Source organism: Python bivittatus, unplaced genomic scaffold, assembly GCF_059951505.1.
Source record: "Python bivittatus isolate LINGU-HERP-01145 unplaced genomic scaffold, Pbiv_v1 ctg000330_np1212, whole genome shotgun sequence".
Classification (NCBI taxonomy): domain Eukaryota; kingdom Metazoa; phylum Chordata; class Lepidosauria; order Squamata; family Pythonidae; genus Python; species Python bivittatus.
The window spans coordinates 41,105,571-41,126,116 of NW_028277058.1; the positions used below are offsets into that span (position 1 = coordinate 41,105,571).

The 20,546-nt window shown below is 37.1% G+C and overlaps 1 protein-coding gene across 1 annotated transcript in view; it reads right to left on the reverse strand.

The window, feature by feature from the left end:
• The window catches only part of TIMP3 (TIMP metallopeptidase inhibitor 3), a 40,007-nt gene that overhangs the window by 10,267 nt on the left and 9,194 nt on the right, over positions 1 to 20,546 (reverse strand). The window lies entirely within an intron of this gene.

Sequence of the window (20,546 nt, forward strand, 5' to 3'; positions counted from 1 at the left end):
GTACAAAATAAATGCAGGATATAAGTCTAATAAATAATAATAAACAAGAAATAGTCTATGGACTACAGGACATTGAACAAGTTATTCTGGAGTGTGGCTACTTAATTTCATTTAAAGTGAAATTGGTACATATGGAGTCAGAACAATTGAGAAGTTGTAATTAATTTCTGTAAGAATGGTGGAGTCTCTCAGACAGGCCCGTATATCCTTATATTCTTTCAACAAATAACAGATAAAACAAATAGAACCTGGGGAACTTAGAGGGCATTGCTGTAACTTTTAGAAAGGCTAAACGAAATGTTTTCATCACTTCTCTTTTCCTGCCAAGATTGTCTTATGATTTCATCAAACACTGAGTAAACAGTAATGATTTAGATTTTAATTGTACAAAAATATTCAACCAAGTAAAACAGATTATCTTGTTAAATTTTGCTTTGACTCAAAAAATAGGTTTGTGACATTTTCCTTTAACAACAACAAGAATAATGGTGAAACTCATTTACTAAAGGAGACATCTAGCTCAAATAACTGTCAACACATTTTTCACTGTTGAAATGGCTGAAAGAAACATACAGCCTGAAAGAACAGGGATACATCCAAAGTTAATGCAGTGATAGCTCTTAACTTTGAAATCCTTTCTGCTTTCGGCTTTTAGAATATTTTAAAAAATTGTCTCACTTCTAAGCTTATTGTTTCTAACCTAAGTATTTGTTTGCAACTGTACCAAATGAATCCAATACAGGCTATTACAAGTACCCTTATAGTGTACCATCTAGTACAATTCTAGTGTACTAGAATTATTGCTGGAGTTGAATAATTCTCCTTTTTAAACAGTTCCATACAATGAAACCTCCACATTGACAGATAAGAGATGCCATTAATTTTAATGAAATTTGAAAATGGATCTCAGTTCAGAATGCAACTTAGCCTTTGCAGGACTTTATCTTTGAGATAAAGATCTGTGCTTGGGAAAAAAAGTGTGATTTTCAGAGGCATGTCCTAGTATTTACACACATACTGGATTTTGTGGTTTAAGAATTTCCATGGCAAACATGATACAAAGACAGAGATCAGTTTTCTTCTCGATGAACAAGAGTATTTATAGTTTTTATTCAGTTTCTAATGCCAAATACAATATGGAGTAGAACTCTGGTGTTACTAGAAGTTGCCTATCTTTCTCTGTATCTCCCTCCTTCCCCCCCAAACCATCTGCCCACCCACGTTGATTTGCAAATGCAGGAGAACAAGTTGTGCCTACCTAATTTTCTAAGGTTGTGCAAAAATTACAAATCAAACTATCTTGTCCTTTTTTTAAATACAAAACAGTTGTTTCTAGGGCAAAATATGTTGTTTCAAGCACTTTGGAAGCGTTTAGGGCTTGAAATAATGTGTTTCATGAGCAGAGCTATTTTGAGCTCAAATCATATGGAACAGTAATTCATACTTGAGAGGGATGCATCATATTTGAGGCATTTCATACCTATTTTAATTTGAAGCAGTTTGATGTGAAATGTTTTGCATACCAATTTCTATCTCAGAGGCACAGGAGGGCAGAGAGATCTTAATTGAAAGCCTATCATGTCACACAGAAGGTTATAAAGAGGGTTTTTATAACCCTCCATTTCTTATATAATAAGAGTCTCCAGCCATGAAGAAACATACTGATGTTTCTAATTTACTGTTCACTTTTTTTTATCTAAAATCTTCACTCAGTCACTCATTTACAAACATATACATATCCAAATGAAAATGAAAATCTAGCCGGCCAGAAGTTCTAAAACAACCAAAGTGGGAAGTCATTGTGTACAGTACCTCATTGTCTGTGATTGCTCTGAAGTACTGCAGTTCCCATCCAGTTTCACCCCTCCAGTTCACATGAGAACCATCTCTTATTTTGAGAACCATCTTTTGTTGCATGGTCTTAAAAGTTTTCATTCTGGTATTATTCCACATAGTGCATAAGCTTACATTTACCAGAATAAATCCTTCTACCTTTATGGCCCTCTTTGAATGGGCCTCATGTATTCCATCTCTTGCACATGTCCATTAATAACTTCACACAAATTCATATAATAACACTACATATTATCTACTGGCATATGCTAACTACATGGTAATAAAATCTACAGTACAAACTACTTAATCTAAAACAATTCTGTTGATACTAGGACTAAACTCATGTATATGGTATTAGGAAATGATTACCTTGTATTTATACGGTATTTAGACATTTTCTAAAATAATTTGAAATTTTTCATTTGTTTTTAAACAGTGGATACATTCGCACAATCTGCTTTGTTAAACTATAATCTGCTACTTGGAATCAATGTTCTATATTAACCAGAATCTGGTTTAATTAGGCGTATGTAACTCTATATTCCTATCATCAACATATTATGCAAGTAATAGGATCACAATTATTAAATACAACCAAGAAGTAGCCATGCATTTAGTGATAACTTGAAGAGGACCTACAAACATATATATGGACATAGAGACATACATATATGAGCAGGAACCCTGATTGTCCAGATTTCTCCCTTAATGATAGTCTATGTCTATTATATGTAAATACCAAGCAAGTTATTGGTGATTGTGATGCATGTTCAGCAGGTACAAGGCAAGATTCTGAAATGGGTGATGGAATAGCTGAAGACGTAAAAACTACAAAAAATTAATCCGTTGATATATATACTTAATGTGCATAATGTGACCCACCAGACCAACATAGCTAACCAGCTGTGTATGATGGCCCATAAGAGGCTCAATATTCATTTTAAAATTATATCTAATCTGCTCTATAGAATCTACTGCTTCGGACTTGTTCTATTCACTGCTCTGGTTTCTGTATTTGATTAGCCAGAATTATTTTAAATAAAAAAGACTTCTAAAAGTTATTTCATCATCACAAAATATGCAAACCAGCAAAAATGTTCCTTGAACATTCTCTTTATCTCTCCTATTTTTCTTTTCTTTTTTTTTCTGGTGTCCTATTACAGTCTTACTATTACTGATGGGAAATTTTATCCCACACAAGTGGACACCAAAATAGCAGCATATTTTTAAACCACAGTCACTTTGAAGTGGTGCCCATCAAAACAGACTGTGAAGAATGTTTCTGAATACTTTGGGGTTTAGGGTCAAATTATTTTGTGGGATGAGAGCAGCTGGTAAGGTCTCACAGATGATTTGTAATTGTTTATGTAATATTAATTTAGATAAGCATATAAATCTCTAGTAATGTAAGCAAGCCGGCTAACTTATTGTACTAAACCAACCCAACAGACCAATTGAATTGTCGTGCAAAGTATATAGATGCAGCTATTTTCCTTTAAAAAATAACATTTTCCATATGCTTGTGCATATGCTATATAAAAAAAGCCTTTTTGTTGGGAATTATTTGAAAACCTTGGTGTACTGTTTGAACCAGCTGTTTGGAAAGCTATAAAACATGGATAGTAAAAAGATTAAACTCAGTATATCTTTGTAACCCAGCTTGCAATTTTAGTGAACACAGGCATCCAAAAAAATTTAAATGATAGTTTAGACCTTGCATCTGAGATTTTGACCATGCTTTTGCATGAGCAACCAACATGCCACCAGTTCTCCTTTATAAAAGACTCTCTGCCTGCCTGGAATTTTAAAATTCAGTTTTGAATAAGCATCAAGAACTTTTGGTCCAAGAAAAAAATAAAGAAAAATCTCCAGTTTCTGTGTGTAGATGTCATCCATTGCTGCCATCTTGGGAGCTACTTGCATGCTACTACTTAAGGACAAGAATGCAGGAGGAATCGGTCCCAAGTGCAACCACAGAAGAAGCCACCATAACAGAAGCCAGAAGGGATAGGTTTTTAACTTTGTATAAGCATAAATTCAACAATCTGTCTTCAAAAAGCTGCACGCATAAGAAAAGCTCTACCTGCTCAGTTAACTGCCTGTAATATTCTATATTTTCTTGTTCCTCTTTCACAATTCTTCCTGGGTATCCCAGAACAATACCTACTGAATTTCATAGGAGATCTGTGCTGGATGTAGATTACTATTAAAGCTAATTGGAAAAGATAAATTCTCTGATTAGTTTAGTAATCCCCTGAAGCTATGGCAAAGACTGTAGAATAGGAAAAAATACAGCTGTGTGGTGCTTTGAAGAGATAAATCTTAAAATGATTCACCATCATAGATTATTCAAGTTATATCCTGCTCTTTTGCCCTGGGGATTCTCAAGGCAGCTACCCAAACTTAATCCCAGATAAATACCAAAACCTGATTTGAGATAAGCTTTGAAGGAAGGACAGAGGGAAAAATTAAGGCACAGTTGTTTGATGAACAGCATACAGTTACCATTATTATTATTTCTGTATCATAATCTTCCCACATCTTCTGATTTTTAATATTACTTTTCAAGTTTTTAAGATACAAATTAGCCATAGCTGGTATTATGTAGAAACTGCAAATGGAAATTCCATTTTCAAGAGAGAACAGGAGGACATGAAGAGATCCACATAATCAATCTCTTCCAGAGCCCTCTGAAGCTGCACTTGACCATCTTCTCAAAAACCTCCAATATGGGAAGGTTGGAGACATGCTGGAAATTAACTAACATCACTGGATTCAGCAATAGATTCTTGAGAAGGAGGCAGATAGCTAACACCTTTATCGCAGATGGAAACCCCTCCCCCCCATTCAAGACTGAATTCACCACCATTTGGACACAATCATGCATAATTTCCTGAAAAACTGACCAGCCAGAAGGGACATGGACCTAATGAATAGGTGGCTGTGCTCACAACTCAGATGCCCTTCCACATCTGCAAGATCAACGAACTCAAACTCCTACCATATAACCCCACCAGACCATGTCTAAACCAACCAGTACAGCTGGGGTCCAGCTCAGAAGAAATCCAAGCAGTTTTATCCAACAGATGCTTCAAATAATCCTCACAGCAACCCTTCAAATAATCTTCTGAACTATCCCTCCTAAGAGGGATCAGGGCAGCTTAAACAGAGCAGCCAGATGGCATCCACAGATGCAATGGGAGTGGAGAATAGCTACGTTTTGTTGCTCTTAACACCACAATGCAATACTTAATAAAGACTTTTACCCATGTTTGGTCAGATCTACTATTTTTGTTCCTCCAGTGGTGCTCTAGATATCTCTTCTGCTACTTCATTTTCCTGAGTTTCTCTGAAAATCAAAGGACCCCCAAGAATCTGCATGCAGAGAAAGATAGCATAGGCACAATCTGATCCAAGGCCACTACCACTTTTTCATTCCAAGAAGTGACTAAGGCTTCAGTTGAACTGTGTACTAGATCCTCAGGATCTTCCCCAAGTGTTCTCTGAAATCAAATAGGATTCATCAGATGTCTGAGGCAGGCCGATCGAATGGGTCCTACCTCCATACAGAAGGGAGCAGGTATACAGAGCTCCAAAGCAATCAGCAATCTTTCCATGAGGAGGGGCAAATGGTAAAATTCCCCCACCTCCAGATCACATTGCCACTGCCACGAGACAAAACCAGATCTAACATGTGACTCCCACTGTGTGGGTCAGACTCTCAATGATTTCAATCAAGTCTATGGTTGCAATGGTAGCCATGAACTCCAAAGCTATATCATAAGTCTGGGAAACTCCACCACCAATCTGGCCATAGTATGAAGAAGCTCAAGCAGGGAAGCAGCTGTGGAACTGGGAGGCCAGTACAATAGCAGCAATTCCATCTGTTCCCTAGAGCCAAACTTCACAAATAGGGTTCCACATCCAGTTATCTCTGGAGCAGCATCTCTGAAAGCCACAAGAATCTCCTGGATAATAATAGCCACTCTCCCTGCCTTGCTGGTGTCATACAAAAACATAGGTGGGCATATTTCCAAGACTGGAGCCCCCCTTGCTCCCTTATGCCTATCTAAGTCTCAAGTGATACACAACAGGTTGGCCCTCTCATCCATAGTAAGATCCTGCATGAGGAACACTTATGACAGGCCATCCAAATCACTATCGAACCAGCTACCTCATCAGGACTTTGGTCCACTTCTGCTCATCCACTCAGTGTCCAATCAAGCCAGCTGCCCATACACATAACATACACACATCATCCCATTCATACCATCACACACACACACCACCCCTAAAAACAGACCTTCCCCAACTCAATCATCTGCAACCCAAAAATAACATTAACTGCAATCCTCCTAAACCACGACTTAAAGTTGCTGTTCTCTCAGTTCCAGTTTACTCTGATGCTGCTAATGTAAACAACATAAAAGGCACTGCCAACAATCAGAGCAAGTAGCCTACAGTCCACTTCCTTGCAAATTCAGTGGCACAACATGAGAGAGACAAGAGTGCCAATGGAACCTATATGTCATTTTCATGAAAATAGGAGCTGGTGCACTATCAATGTGCTGTTGAGAATCTTTTATTCCCTTGCTGAAGAATGTAACTTGCATCGATTGTTTGCCATAAATCAGAGCTAATAAGTAAGAGTAGGGGCGGTTTTCCAGTGTTTCATCCTTTGGCAAAAAAGACAAAATTGTCCATGTCCATTAATTAAATATCATATATGGTAAACTTCAAGCAACTGGCAAGCCAGGTAAAGAGGGGACAGTTGCAGAAATCAACTGTCATGTAATCATGTTGCAGAAATTTAGCTAAATAACATCCATGAACTTCTAGTAAAACTTTAAGAAACTAGACCATCATCTTAAACTTTTGAGTATGACCTTTCACAAGACAGAGTCACAGCCCATGCTTTGGCTAAGGGCAGTTCTTCATTGGCATGTCAGAGATCCATCTCTCCTTTCTCAAAAACCTCATCCCACTGGGATGGGTGCCAGCATTTTTGCAAAGAGACTAAGACTTTACTGATCACATGGTTTGCACACATTTTTGCACGTAGGAGCTCTAGAGGTGTTTGGAAACTTATGTTGACTTCGTGGGAACTGGGTGGGCCTCACAAATTCTTTCCTGCATATTAGAAAACCTGACCAAGCTGATTGATTAAGCAGCTGTCCAAGCCAAAAAGAAAGTGTGTGCATAAACACACAGAGAATATATATTATTACTGATGCCACTCTTTTCATAGCAACTTTACATAGATTAAGCCAGTATTTAAACATGCTTATTATAGATTGAGATTATCTTGCCCATCTCTCCAGACTTTTCTCTTAAAAGTAAATTTCAGAACACCATGGAGATGTGAACTTCAATCCTGTAGAAACAGAATGTGTAACTTTTCACAAAAATAGTTAGAAAAGTTTGGAAGAGACTTTTATTGTGTTTCTCATCTTATCAGAGGTGTAAAGGAGAACATCTGTAGTTCAACAATGAGATATTCAGCCTATCTAAACTCTTAAAAAATCAAACAAAGCAATCCAAATATTGCAATTTTTTAAATTAAAGATCATAAAATGAGGGGAAATTACTGAGGGACTACATTTTTATTTAATAAAAAGAGGAAGGGGCTGCTCAATTTGGATCGCTCAGGAGATGGTCAGGATGCAGAGATACCTCAGTAGTTTAGGATTCATTGGAAGGAAGAGAATAAGTCATTTTAACCTCTGCAACAGTGAGTAACACCTGTTAAAAAACCCAGTTCAAATGTATGCAGAACAATTTGGATAACTGTGAAGCAGCAGCAAATTTTGCTTATTTCTATACCTGCAGGAATTTTTCTGACTATACCATCCAGCATTCTTACTAAACTACAAGCGTAAGGCTCTTCACATGCATTTCAGAAAGTCTCCTTCAGCCAACAAATGCAAAGCCTGCACCAATTCTGTGTGTGTGTGTGTGTACACACACATACACACACACCAAAGACAAAACAGGGCCTTCTCCATCTTATGTGCGTTTCATCAGTTCAGTACCCAGGGGACTGCATTCTGTCCCAACTGCAGGAGCAGTCCCATATAGCACAAATTGCAGTAGTCCAGATTATGAGAAGTAATTGTTCCATTCTACTTTGCCCTTATCAGATCTCACTTGGAATACTGTGCCCAGTTCTTGGCATCACAATTGAAAAAAAGATAGTGACAAATTGGAACAAGTTCAGAGGGGAACTCTCAGGAGGGCAAAGAGTCTTGAAACCATGAGGAATTGTTAAAGGATGGAATGGTTAAATGGGCGCATTTCGCTTACTGAAGAGACACCTAAGGGTCGTCACATAGAAAGGGATTGGATGTATTCTCTACCATCCTAGAGGGCAAGACCAGAACCAGTACATTAAAGTTATAATGTTGTATATTCAGGCAAACTGTCAGTCAGTGGAAAAGATGCCACACGAACTGGTTAGTTCTCCTTCAATGGACGTCTTCAAAAAAGGCAGAATGTCTAATAGTTCCTGCAGTGGGGGATAGACTAGATGATTTCTAAGGTACCTTCCAAAGCTATCATTCTTTGCTATTAACTACATCAAATGCACAGTGCTAATTTTCTGACAGAACCCAGCTGATATAAAGAATGTTATAAATCCTTCATTTCATAATCCAACATTCCTCACCAAAGACAACCATACAAAACAATGTGCTGGATCACTGCCAGCACTTAATTCTCAAACAAGAGGTACAGGACTTAAATCTGTTTGGGCATTTTTAACATGATCTGAAAGCTTTTCCCACTTACTTTGAATAGATGTGAGCTGGAAGTAATTCAATGAAGAGGAAAAGATTTTTCTACATCTTAGAATCACACGCTACTTTATTATGACAGAGTGTGCAGAGATCTAGAATTGGAAATAGTCCTTGCAGCCGGTTTTATTCCTAAAGCACAACAGAACTGGCACTGAAACCTACCTGGATGAGATAGCATAAAAAAATAACAGTAAAGGGATGATTTAACCTAGGACAAGCCTTCCATTCTCCAGTTTTACTATCTGAGTAAGCAGATGCACAGAAGAAAAGGGAAAGGAAAGGAAAAAGGCATACTGAATCAAAGTGCCTCAATTAATATCTGCATTCAGGAAGAACAGATATTCTTGAGGTACATAATGACTTGGAAACCATACATAAAATCTTCAAAGAGCTTTTAAAAAAAGTTCCTTCAGGACAGCTTGACCTGCAACACTGGCAGATGATATGCATCTATTGATCATGTTTTGCATTGCCATGGAAGTTTGAGAGATTTGCTTTTGAAAATAAAATTGGTAAGAATGCCATTTGGGGATTAGGAGTTCTGGTCAGCTAGTATTTTTATCCTAGGAGAAAGAGGGAAAAATACAATTGAAGGTAATTATGGAGAATAAACAAGAAATCAGTGCACCTTAAGAATAATGGATATGATTCATTTCTCATTTAGAGACAGGAGAAGGAAACTATCCATGTGATTGTGCTTCCAACTAGTATATCATTCAAATCCGGACATATTCACAAATACAACCTGCTACCACTATAAATATTGTGCTTAAATAGTCTATAAAAAGATCTTTATGTTACACCTGAATAGTCACAAATATTTTAATGATAGAACAGAATATTATTTGGAGACTAAAAGTGTTCATCATGATTTAAAGAACAGTTATGCAGTTAAAACGTGTTTATAGATATAGGTGGTCTGTTCTGCATGGCATGCCAGGATCCCAAACACATGGAAATGCTTTCCTCGCTGCTCATTCTGCTAAATTTCAGAACATTCTTTTGACAGTAAACAAAGATCTAATCAACAACAACAAAAAATGTGGCTCCCAGGAAGCTCTATTTTACTTTGCATATATTTATTCATTATGTAGAATAGCAAAAACAGCTTCTCTTCCCAGTTATATCTACCATTATATATTAAATAGAAACATTTTGATCACTGGACTATTTGTATTTTCCTGTTTAATATATTTATATAAGTTTAGGGCTATGAGATCCTGATTCCCAAAATCCAGATCACTACTAGATGGCAGCAAAGAGTTTAGGTGTTGTGTATCTCTTAGCTTCCTTATAGCAGTCACTGAGTTTTGCTATCCAGATTTGGTAGCTCTAAAGAAGATACAGAATTTTTCTCCAGATAATCCTTTGACTATTGTTAAAATAAGATCCTATTATACTTTTTAAACTCAATTCCAATTCAAGATTTCAAATCCTATACAGTACAATCAGAATACAGTATATGAGGAGTTGCATAATTTCACATCACCCTAGGTTTGAGATCTTCAAGTGTGGCTGTCCTCCAGGTGTCTTACCATACAGATGAGCACTGGAGCACAGAATCTTTTTAGTAGTATACATTCATGGAATTGCTTCCACAAATAGTCTATCCAGCTTTTGACGTCATACTCTTTTGGATATTAGAAAAACTTTTTTCATTATCCAAGTGTAATAGATTGTTATATCTTTTAACACCTGTTCCTGATCCTTTTCTATGTTCTTTTGCGTTGCTTGTTTTGTTATGTAGGTGATCTGGCAAGGTTGGCTGAAGAGAGATATAACATTTTTAAAAGAATAATGATCAAATACCACCATATCTAATTTGACACTAGTTCAGTGTTATGCAGTTTTGGAGGATGTTTCATTGTATTTAATGGGACTCCAAAATAAAACTTATAAAAAACACCAACTTTTTACATATATGGTATAAATTATACCACGTTCAGGGAAGCTTTCTTCTGACAGCATGTAGGGCACTGTATTGTTAAACTATAAAGTATGTATTTCAAATTGTAAGGAAAGTAAAAGATGTATTTATGGCACTGTTTGAAGGCAGGAAGGAAGTGGGAGAAAGGACTGGAAATTTTATAAGGGGCAAAACCACAAAGCCAGGTCTGAATATTTATTTTTTCCTCTGAGATGGAAAGTAGCAACGTCAGAGAATGTTTGGTTTAGCCCAGGTATCAGTTTGGGTCTCCATCTAAAATATCTGCTAGCATTTTACACTCATGTTCTTCCTTTTTGCAGAGACAGGTAGAAGTACTTTCCTACATGTTACGGCTTTCCTATGTCCAGCTATGAGCAAATCCACTGTTTTGTTGCTATTTATAATATTACCACCAACCTTCTCATTATAAGAAAATTCACTTCATACAAGCTTTGGCACATTGTGTAATATACGATAGGTTCACATCTGGCTTTTGCTGACTGTTCTTCAAGGCATTTCATTTAGATTCTAAATACTTGTCAAACAACAAGTGTCAGGTCTTGTCCTACTTCTCAGGTCCTGCTCTAAATTTCCTATTTCCTGATTCTAACAGTATAAGATAGGGAAAGGGAGGAAACAGATTGGATACTGCAAGATTATAAACCTATGAGCAAATCAAGAAGTTGGGATAAAAGAATGACAAATTATTCTTGCAAATAATGCTATTATAAATACAAGTAGCAGATATTAAGCTCAAATATTTTACTAAAAATTATAAGAAATGTCATGACTTACATAATTATGGGTTATGTTGGAACAATATGACTAGCTTTCTATCTATTCACATCCAGAATTAAAGTTCTAAAATACTGCTAATTCTACTACTTCTCCTGTGGAGAAACCACAAGCGATTGATATAAGTATAAATGAAGTTCTTCTTTGTTCAAAAGTTTGTGCCCATGTTTGAATGCACAAGATTTTGTTTTGTGCACTGTATACTGAACCTTGACCGAAGACTTGTCTACTCAAGCTTCTTCGAGCATGGGAGAAATTATTGTTCTCCTAAGGATTTGATTAACAGTGAGGAATAAGTAAAGTTTCTCTCCCCCAACTTTCCCATTTAAAACTAGATGAGTGTGATCCATTTTTAAAGAGAATTCCCACACATATATCTGTACCACTTGGACATATTTAATGGGAGAAGAACTGCTCGTTTACTTAACCATCCCACAATTATACTGGTGGTGACCATGGAACAAGGGGTAACGTACCCTTAGAAATACTTATCTTCCATCTCACAAATATCAGATATGAGTAGAATTGGCACTTAAGATTGATATATCTATCCATTTGTTTAATCTTGATAGCCACCTACTTGTCAGACAACTATGGGTGGCTAACAAGGGGTTAAAAACATCAAATACAAAACAAAATGATAATATAATAAAACATACTAAGCTAGGGGCCACAAACACAACTCATATAGTTACAACTGGGCCAGTGCCTTGTTGTTAACTTTTAGGGATTACACCATACTCCAGTGTTGTCCAAATTTGGCCACTTTAAGATGAGTGGACTTCAACTCCCAGAATTCCCCAGCCAGCCATGGGGAATTCTGGGAGTTGAAGTTCACTCATCTTAAAGTGGCCAAGTTTGGACAACACTGCCATACTCCAACTATTCATAGGAGTAACAAACAAAACGTTGGTGAATTAGAAATGGTAGCCAATAGACTTTTTTTTACTGTGTATTCTGAAGTGGCAATCTGGTGCAAAGTAAGTCTCAGTAAGACCCAATTTCGAATAGACATACCCTAGATTATGCTCTAAATCATCAAAATTCAAGCCTCAACAAAAGATCTAAATCCCTAACTTATTTCCAGAGCATTCCTTATAACTTAGTTAAGAAAGATCTGGAGCTGTATTTTTAATTTGCACCAATATCTAGAGAATTGTTGTGGGTGTTGTTTTTGCCTTTTGCAGTCAACCCAATACATCTCGGCCACTTTCCTGTCATGAATACAGCATGCTAATTCTTTTCAGCCTAGTTTTCCCACAATTAAGTTTGCACCACTTTCAGCCAAAATGTGTTTTTTTCTGTTGCATTTTCCTGGGGAAGAGGCAATAAGGAATTCTCCTTTCTACTTAATTTCTTAAAAGAATTATTTGAGTAAGATTAGTGTTTGTAAAAATGAAAGAAAGTCATAACTAGAGCTCAGGTCCAGTGTTACAAAAGCAAAGACAATACTACCAGCCATAAGACCCAAGTGATAATCCATGTTCCAGATTTAGATTTACTGTATATCCTTTGGAACATAAGCATATTAAAAAATTTTGAAGCAAATAAGCTGCTGGAAGACTTACCACCCAATGAAACAGGTCAGCAGAATTGAAGCCAACCACATATACAGCAAATAAAGTAGTGGAAATATATATATATTTTTAATCAGTGAGGCTGAATTCTATTTGCTTAATTTAAAGCATGTTCTGCCAAGGGCTACAAAACTGATGAAGTGTTAACATCATGTTCATCTATAGGATAGCATCTATCTGAATATAATGACTACACTGTATTTAAGGAGGGATACGTGTAGCTATGTTGCTTCCACTGAACACCACAGGGACATTTGATCAGCATCAGTATTTCCAGTTTCATATATTGCTGCAACCACCTTTCTGAATCCAGTGTTCCAAATCTGTTTGGTCTGGATTATGGGAACTGTAATCCAATACATCTGTAGGGCTGCACATTTGTAGTACAAATTAGTAATACAAATAAAAATAATAATATAATTGTCTCTGTGTTGTTCAATTCGTTTTATTCATCCGGTCCTATTTCCCTCTAGAAAGGATTTGTATAAATAAAATCAGGAATTTAGACAATTCACATTCAACATTCATTTTGCTTCAACAGAATTCAAAAGACATGAGCTCTGTCTTATTTCTGAACATGCCGCAGGACTTCGTTCAGTCAGCAGCAGAAATGTCAAGTGCAGAAAATAGTCAGGCTGAGAAAAATATTGTGTTGTTTTGAGAGTTAGTGTCATGTAATGTGAACCCTGGAATCTCCAAGGAGAAATAACACAGTATAAAATAGGCTTTTAGCTTAATTTAATTGCTTTTAAATGTTATTTCCAGAACTTTTCTTATAATATAATCACTAGTAGACATGACATTAGTAGGATACCAGCCATACTGGTTACATTCACAAATCTTATCCGAGATTTTACAGCTTATTGATTCCATTTGTCCTATACCCAGACAGAAAACAAATACTTCTAGTTCTCAGAAACCTCAGTGTTATAATGATATTCCATGTAGTTAAGCCCATGTTTCATTCCATATCAGCTTCATTCAGTTATCTGAGATTTGCTAGGGGCAGTTCACAGTGATTTGGGAGGTAAATATAAGGAACATGGCACCGCATTTTTGTTGTGCCATTAATGTTGTGTAATGCTCTCTCCAGAAAGCCCATGGCCCTTTATTATGGTAAGAAAAAAAAATGACCAGATATTTAATTTAGGGTGATACAGCAATCTGAGAGAAGGCAGGAGAATGAGATAATGGCTTGAATAAAAAGCTTGGGATATAGGGGGTGGAGAACTAAGGATAAGGCTGCCAAGTCTAAATTATGTGAAAACTCTTCTGTCTGTACGAATTGCATAAAAGAAACATATCTGTGGATTTAGTAACCATCCCAACATTATAGCCTGGCAATCCTAAGGAGATGGTGGGACCCAAGACCTAGTAGAATAATGTGGGATGCTATGTACACATCATCAGAAAGTTTTTTAAGCCAAAAGTCTCTAATAGAAATAAGTTGTTAGCAAGTAAGTAGTTCATCACAAATAGAGGGGGATAGGCCAAAGTTTTTCCATAGTAAATTGCCAGCAATCCCAATAGATCCATCACTTCCACATACCCACTTATTTATCGAGGCTTGTGACCTCCAGACACTGATCAATACTGGAAAACCTAGAATCATTCCTCTATTGGAATACTAGAAGCTACACATATAAATTTAATATCTTATTCTTGTTGGTTTCACAGTCAGCTAGACGCTCAGACTGGACTTGGCACTTCTATCTACCTATCGAGTCCTTCTCTAGGACCTGGAATAGGCAGATGTTGTTTGATGGTGTTAAAGGTATCGTTGCAGGATGTAAGCTGTTCCAAGTAAAGCTGCTTTTTACAATTACTGATGGTGAGTTTGTCAGTGCTGATGGCGCTCCAGATGTTTTGGGATTGCACCTAAGGCACCTATAACTATTGGTACTATCTTTGCTTTCTTTTGTCAGAGTCGTTCTACTTCTATTTGCAGGTCTTTATATTTTGTGATCTCCTCCAGTTCTTTCTTTTCTATTCTGCTGTCTCCAGGTATTGCAGTGTGCACTATCCAGACTTTTTTGTCTTTCTTATCAACAATTGTTAAGTCTGGGGTGTTGTGTGGCAGGTGCTGCTCTGTTTGAATTCTGAAGTCCCAGAGCACTTTAGCTTCTTCGTTTTCTATTACTTTGTCTGTTTTGTGGTCCCACCAGTTCTTGCTTGCAGGCAAATGGTGTTTCTTGCAGATATTCCAATGCACCGTTGTGGCTATTTTGTCATGCTGTTGTTTGTAGTCAGTCTGTGTGATCTTTTTGCAGCAGCTAACTAGGTGGTCCACTGTTTCTTCAGCTTCTTTGCAGAGGCGGCATTTGCTGTCTATTTCTGTCTTCTCAATTCTGGCTTTGTATGCATTTCTTAAGGTTTGGTCTTGTGCAGCCAGAATTAGCCCCTCTGTCTCTTTCTTCAACTTTCCTGCTCTTAGCCATTGCCACGTCTTGTTGTTATCTGCTTTGCCTGCTAGTTTTTTTGTGTACTGGCCATGTCTTTGCTTTGCCATGTCTTTTTTCTGTTCTTCATTTGTTCCTTCTTATAAGCTATTTTGGCTTCTTTGGTATACAGTAAGCCTTCATGGTGTACTGGCTTCAGTGCATCTTCTTCACTGTCCTTCAGATATTATTCCAATGCCCTTTTTTCTTCTTTAACTGTCGGGTGTACTTGTAACATTCCATGCCCACCTATGCTCCTTGGTAAGCGGAGTCTGAACACTGCTGCATAGATGATGGGGATGATTCACTGTCATTATTTTTCTGGTCTTTCTATTCAGGGCTTTTAGTTCAGCTTAAGTCCGAGTCCACTATTCCAGCTGTATATCTAATGATTGGAACTGCCCATATGTTAATCATCTTGATGGTATTTCTGCCACTGAGTTTGGACTTTAAATTTTTTATATTATTATTATTATTATTATTATTATTATTATTATTTACACAAGTGAATTACTCCATTAGAAATTCATATCAAGGTTGGAGAAGCTGTGCTTTCCAGAAGTTGACCATACTGGCTTAGGCTACTAGAAACTGTAGTTCAATATCATCTGGAAGGGACAGATGTCCCACATACTTGATTAATTGCTCTGTGGAATCAAGATACAAAAATCAAGTTTCTGGTTTCAACATTCTCCTCAAATCTTTTGAAGTCTTAAAGGAAAGTAGACAAGAAAATTTCACATACTTAGCTTTAGGTAAGACAACTGGGTAAAACTCTGCATGCTGTCTTTTTTCAAATTGTTCTTTTTCAATTAAAACAATAATGAACTCATTAAAAATACAATGTAAGTTTTTAATAATGGAGGCCTTAATGAGGCAAATGATCAGAAATTGCTGTAGCAAGCATTTTGTTTTTCTAAATTTTGCTTTAAGAAAAAATTGAATTTCATGAGAAAAGGATATCTGCTGTATTTGCAGATGATCTCATGTCCAAGCTCTCACATCTCCTCAAATGGCCAGACAGAATATGTAGTATAGTTCTAGATAGGCCAAGAGTCTTAGTATGAAGCAGTATCTATGTTCCTACTCCCAAACTTTTTCTGGGGAGTTTCTGTTGTTTCCTTGTTCTGCATTAATTTAATTTCACTTGTTCTGCCAGTTTTTCACAGCTCTCCAAAATGACTGTCTAGGCCTAAGAAGCCAAGGGCCGCATTTCTTTGAAGAAAAGGAGCTAAGAATTTAATATCAATGTTAGTTAGGACCAAATCAAGTGAATGTGATCAGAGTCTAAAGTGGCAAGGACACCATTCATCCCCATTCTTTGTGCATCATCCAAGTGTTGTTTCCCATGCACTAATGTACAAGTATCCTATTCTTTCATTACTCTAGAAAGGGGATCTCTAGGTATCCCCCCCAAATCTTTCACACTGGGGGTTCTTTTGGCTATTACTGGATGAACAACAGGTTGGATAAAAGCTTTATAAAACAGTGTATGATGTTTCAAACTTCCCCAATAAAAGGCCTTGGCCTTTTCTATGTCTTTAAGTTCTTACAGGTTAAACAGTCCTTACCTTCCTTCAGAATTTCTTGCTCACATCAGGGATTTTGTGCAGCCTCAGCTACCTATTTCTCTTCCCCCAGTCTTCTTACACCACCTCTTCACAATTACTGTTTCCTTGATATACACAGTTCCTTTCCCCTTATTTTCCACATTGGCTCAGAAGGACACCTCTCTTGTTCCCAGAATCAAAATACAGCAACATTTGCAGAAGCGGGAGGGGGAGACTTGGTAGGAAAGTATGTTGGGGACTCCGTATGAGTGTGGCCTTTGCATACAGGCTTTGGCTTTCCCATATTGGCCTAGAGTCAGTCATGCAGCTGTTCTTTTGCTAACTCTTTTCTAATCTCCAGTCAGCCTGGATAATGTCTATGTGCTGCAAGGAGGGAAGTTGAGCCGCGACCAGGAAATCTTGGGTACAAACCTTATGTTCACTGTTAGCTCACTGGGTAGCCTTTATAAAGAATTATGTCTCAACACAAAGTAATACTGACCTACTTTATTACAGTAAGGTAGGAAACTCTTCATGAACATTATATAAAAGCATATAGTCCAATTTTATGGCTGAATAAGGTTGCCACTAACAAATGAGAATGTCAGATAGAAGTCAGATAAACACTGGATAGAACCACTTCATAAAATCAGTCACTTCTGTCTGGAAGTACCAATGAAAATTTGATGTTGGAACATAGGTATCCAAAATATTATTCCCATTTTATTTATAAATTCCTTATATTTGTTCATTTAAGTGATACTATTCTGCTGAAGTATATTCAGATTCTAGCATTTGGTTGGGAAAGATGCAGAGAAAAAAGATGACTGTTTTTCTGGTAACACCATACACATACATTGTCAAAGGGCTGCTACCAAGTCAGATAAGCAGGGCTTGAGCCTAGGACAAGAAAATAACTAGAGAAAATATTTCAGACAAGCCCCTCCTTAGTTCACATAAAGATAAAGTGAAGGAAGGGGGAAGCACATTCAGACTTGCAAGGTTCTGTTACTATAGCTCTTACAATAAAAGTAGTCCTGATCTATATGGCATTGGTTTCCTAGCCTGGTCTACCTTATAGGGCTGACAATGAAAGACAATTTCTTCTCAGTTCAGGGCCAAGAATTCTGAGAGTCGAGACTGAAACATCTGTTTCTCTGCTCATACTGAAATCTTATTGCTTTCTTCAGCAGGTCTGAAGTATGCAGGTGCAGTTTTAATTAGATACAGTACTAACAATCTGATAGAACTGTATTATGTAATATTATAATATACATACTCTTCCATGACACTATTGAATGAACGTGGTATAGTGGTTAAGGTGTCAGACTATGCTGGGAACATCCAGGTTCAAGCCTACTCTTAGTCACAGAAACTACATGAAAAAAATAAGGGGCAGAGGAGCTTACACTTGTTCAACTGAGCTAACAGTTCAAAGAGGCATGTAGCTAATACCTGTAGGAAAAAGTCAGAAAGGCTAAAACACAAAAAAGAACTTAGCCTCGTAAAGGAAACCAAAAGCAAGGAAAAGGAGGAGGTGCACTATGGTTGCAGTACAAGAAAGAAAAAGGAAGGCATGAGGCCACTTGCTTCTATCTTCTCCTCAAAGGGGAACTGGGTTCAAATGGACATAAGTAGTAAAGTGACACAAAGAGACAACTCAAGGTAAATAAAATGAATATTAGGGAGCACTTAGCTACCATGAACCAAACCAATTGCATATGGGAGTCTTAAAGGAGCTTGCAGATGTAATCTGAGCATTCCTTTCTGTGATCTTTGAAAAATCATGAAAGATGGGAGTAGTGTAAAAGGATTGGAGAATGTCAAATGTTGTTTCTACCTTCAAGGTGGGGGGAGAGAAGCAGGTAACTACAGATTACTCAACTTAGTATAGTTACTGGGCAAATCTCTGGAACAGATTATTAAACACCTTGTTTGTAAGCATTTAGAAAAGAACCCAGAGCTTGTCATGAGCCAGGATGGGGTTATCAAGAAAATATCATGCCAAACCAACCTGATTTCTTTTTGATAGAGCAACCACAGAAACATGACATAATATACCCTGACTTTAGCAATGCATTCAACAAGACCTTCTATGAGATCCAAATAGAGAAGATGACAAAAAGCAAACTGGACTGCTACCACTGGAAGGATACCCAGCTAGTTGAACACATGTACCCAATATGTGTGTGCCAATGGCTCTGCATTGAAGTTATAAAGAAGTGTTGAGCTGGAAAGAGTGCAGAGCTCCATTCTAGGCCCTCTGCTGTTCAACATATTTATAAATGACTTGGCTGTGGGCTTAGAAAATATGATTACAGGCAGTCCTTGTTTAGCAATTGCCTCATTTAGCAACCATTTGCAGTTACACCGGTGATGAAAAAAATAACTTTAAAACCAATCCTCACATTTATGATCTTCGCAGGTCTATAAAGCAAAGGAAAGCTGAAGTAAGATCATAAGCACAGTGGCAGTTTCACTAGTGACCACTTTGCTTAACGACCCAGTTACGGGTCCCAACTGTGGTTGCTAAATGACAACTACCTGTATCAAATCTGCAGATAACACAAAGATGGGAGAGGTTACAAACACATTAGAGGCCCATATCAAGATTCAGGAGAATATTGAGGAGCTGTAAATTAGCAAGATAAAAATGAAGCAAAGCTCTACATTTGAGCATGAAAAATTAAACCCATGGGTATATGATGGGGAGCACCATATTGGGCAGCAGTACATGAGAAAAGGGTCTTGATGGATAACAAACATGTACATGCCAATAGTGTGACGCAACTGAAAAAAATGTAGTATTAGGTTCCATCCACAGAAGTACAGTATCAGATTGGAAGAATCATAGTTCCTCATTATCCTGCATTAATTGTATTGCACCTAGAATGTTGCATCCTGCTCTAGGCATCACATTTTAGGAAAAACACTGACAAAGATATCAATGATAAGAGATCTGTCAGAAAAAACTTGTGAGAAATGGCCAAATTTCATAAGCCACCAAAATCCTTAAGCTAGCCTTTGCCTCTGTCACTCAGTTATTTTTCATAGCTGCTACACTATTCCCTGCTTTTTCCCAGCATATTCTGCTTTAAAATAAAGCCTGGCCAAGGTATCTCTCATAACATGTCTGAAGATATTACTTATTGATGTGATCTGAAATGGAGCCTAAGAGATTGGTTCATTAATTAAGCTAATGAAGATTTCAATAATATTTCATCTGTAATAAAAAAAATCCATTCTGGAGGCAAAGAACTTCAAATTGTCTCAAGATGTGCACCTATGATTGGAAACAGTCTTGATATACTATTATTATCATTAACTCTTTCATAGCAAGCACAGAGGATGGATGGAATTCAATGTTAGCAAGTAATATGGAGGAGGAAGCATCTGCTTTATGCAACAGTTTCATGCAGATGTGTTGAGATTTGTCCATAAAAATTTTATTTCTTTGACACAAACACTTTATCAAAGGACAATAGCATCCACCCATTACATCAGCAAATTCCTTGCATAACATGAGACATATGCTCATGAATCTATTAAAACATTTTAGTCAAAAAAGACTTGGGAAAGGATTGTCACTAAACAGAGAAAGGCATCACTCCAGGACTTTTTCCCCCTAT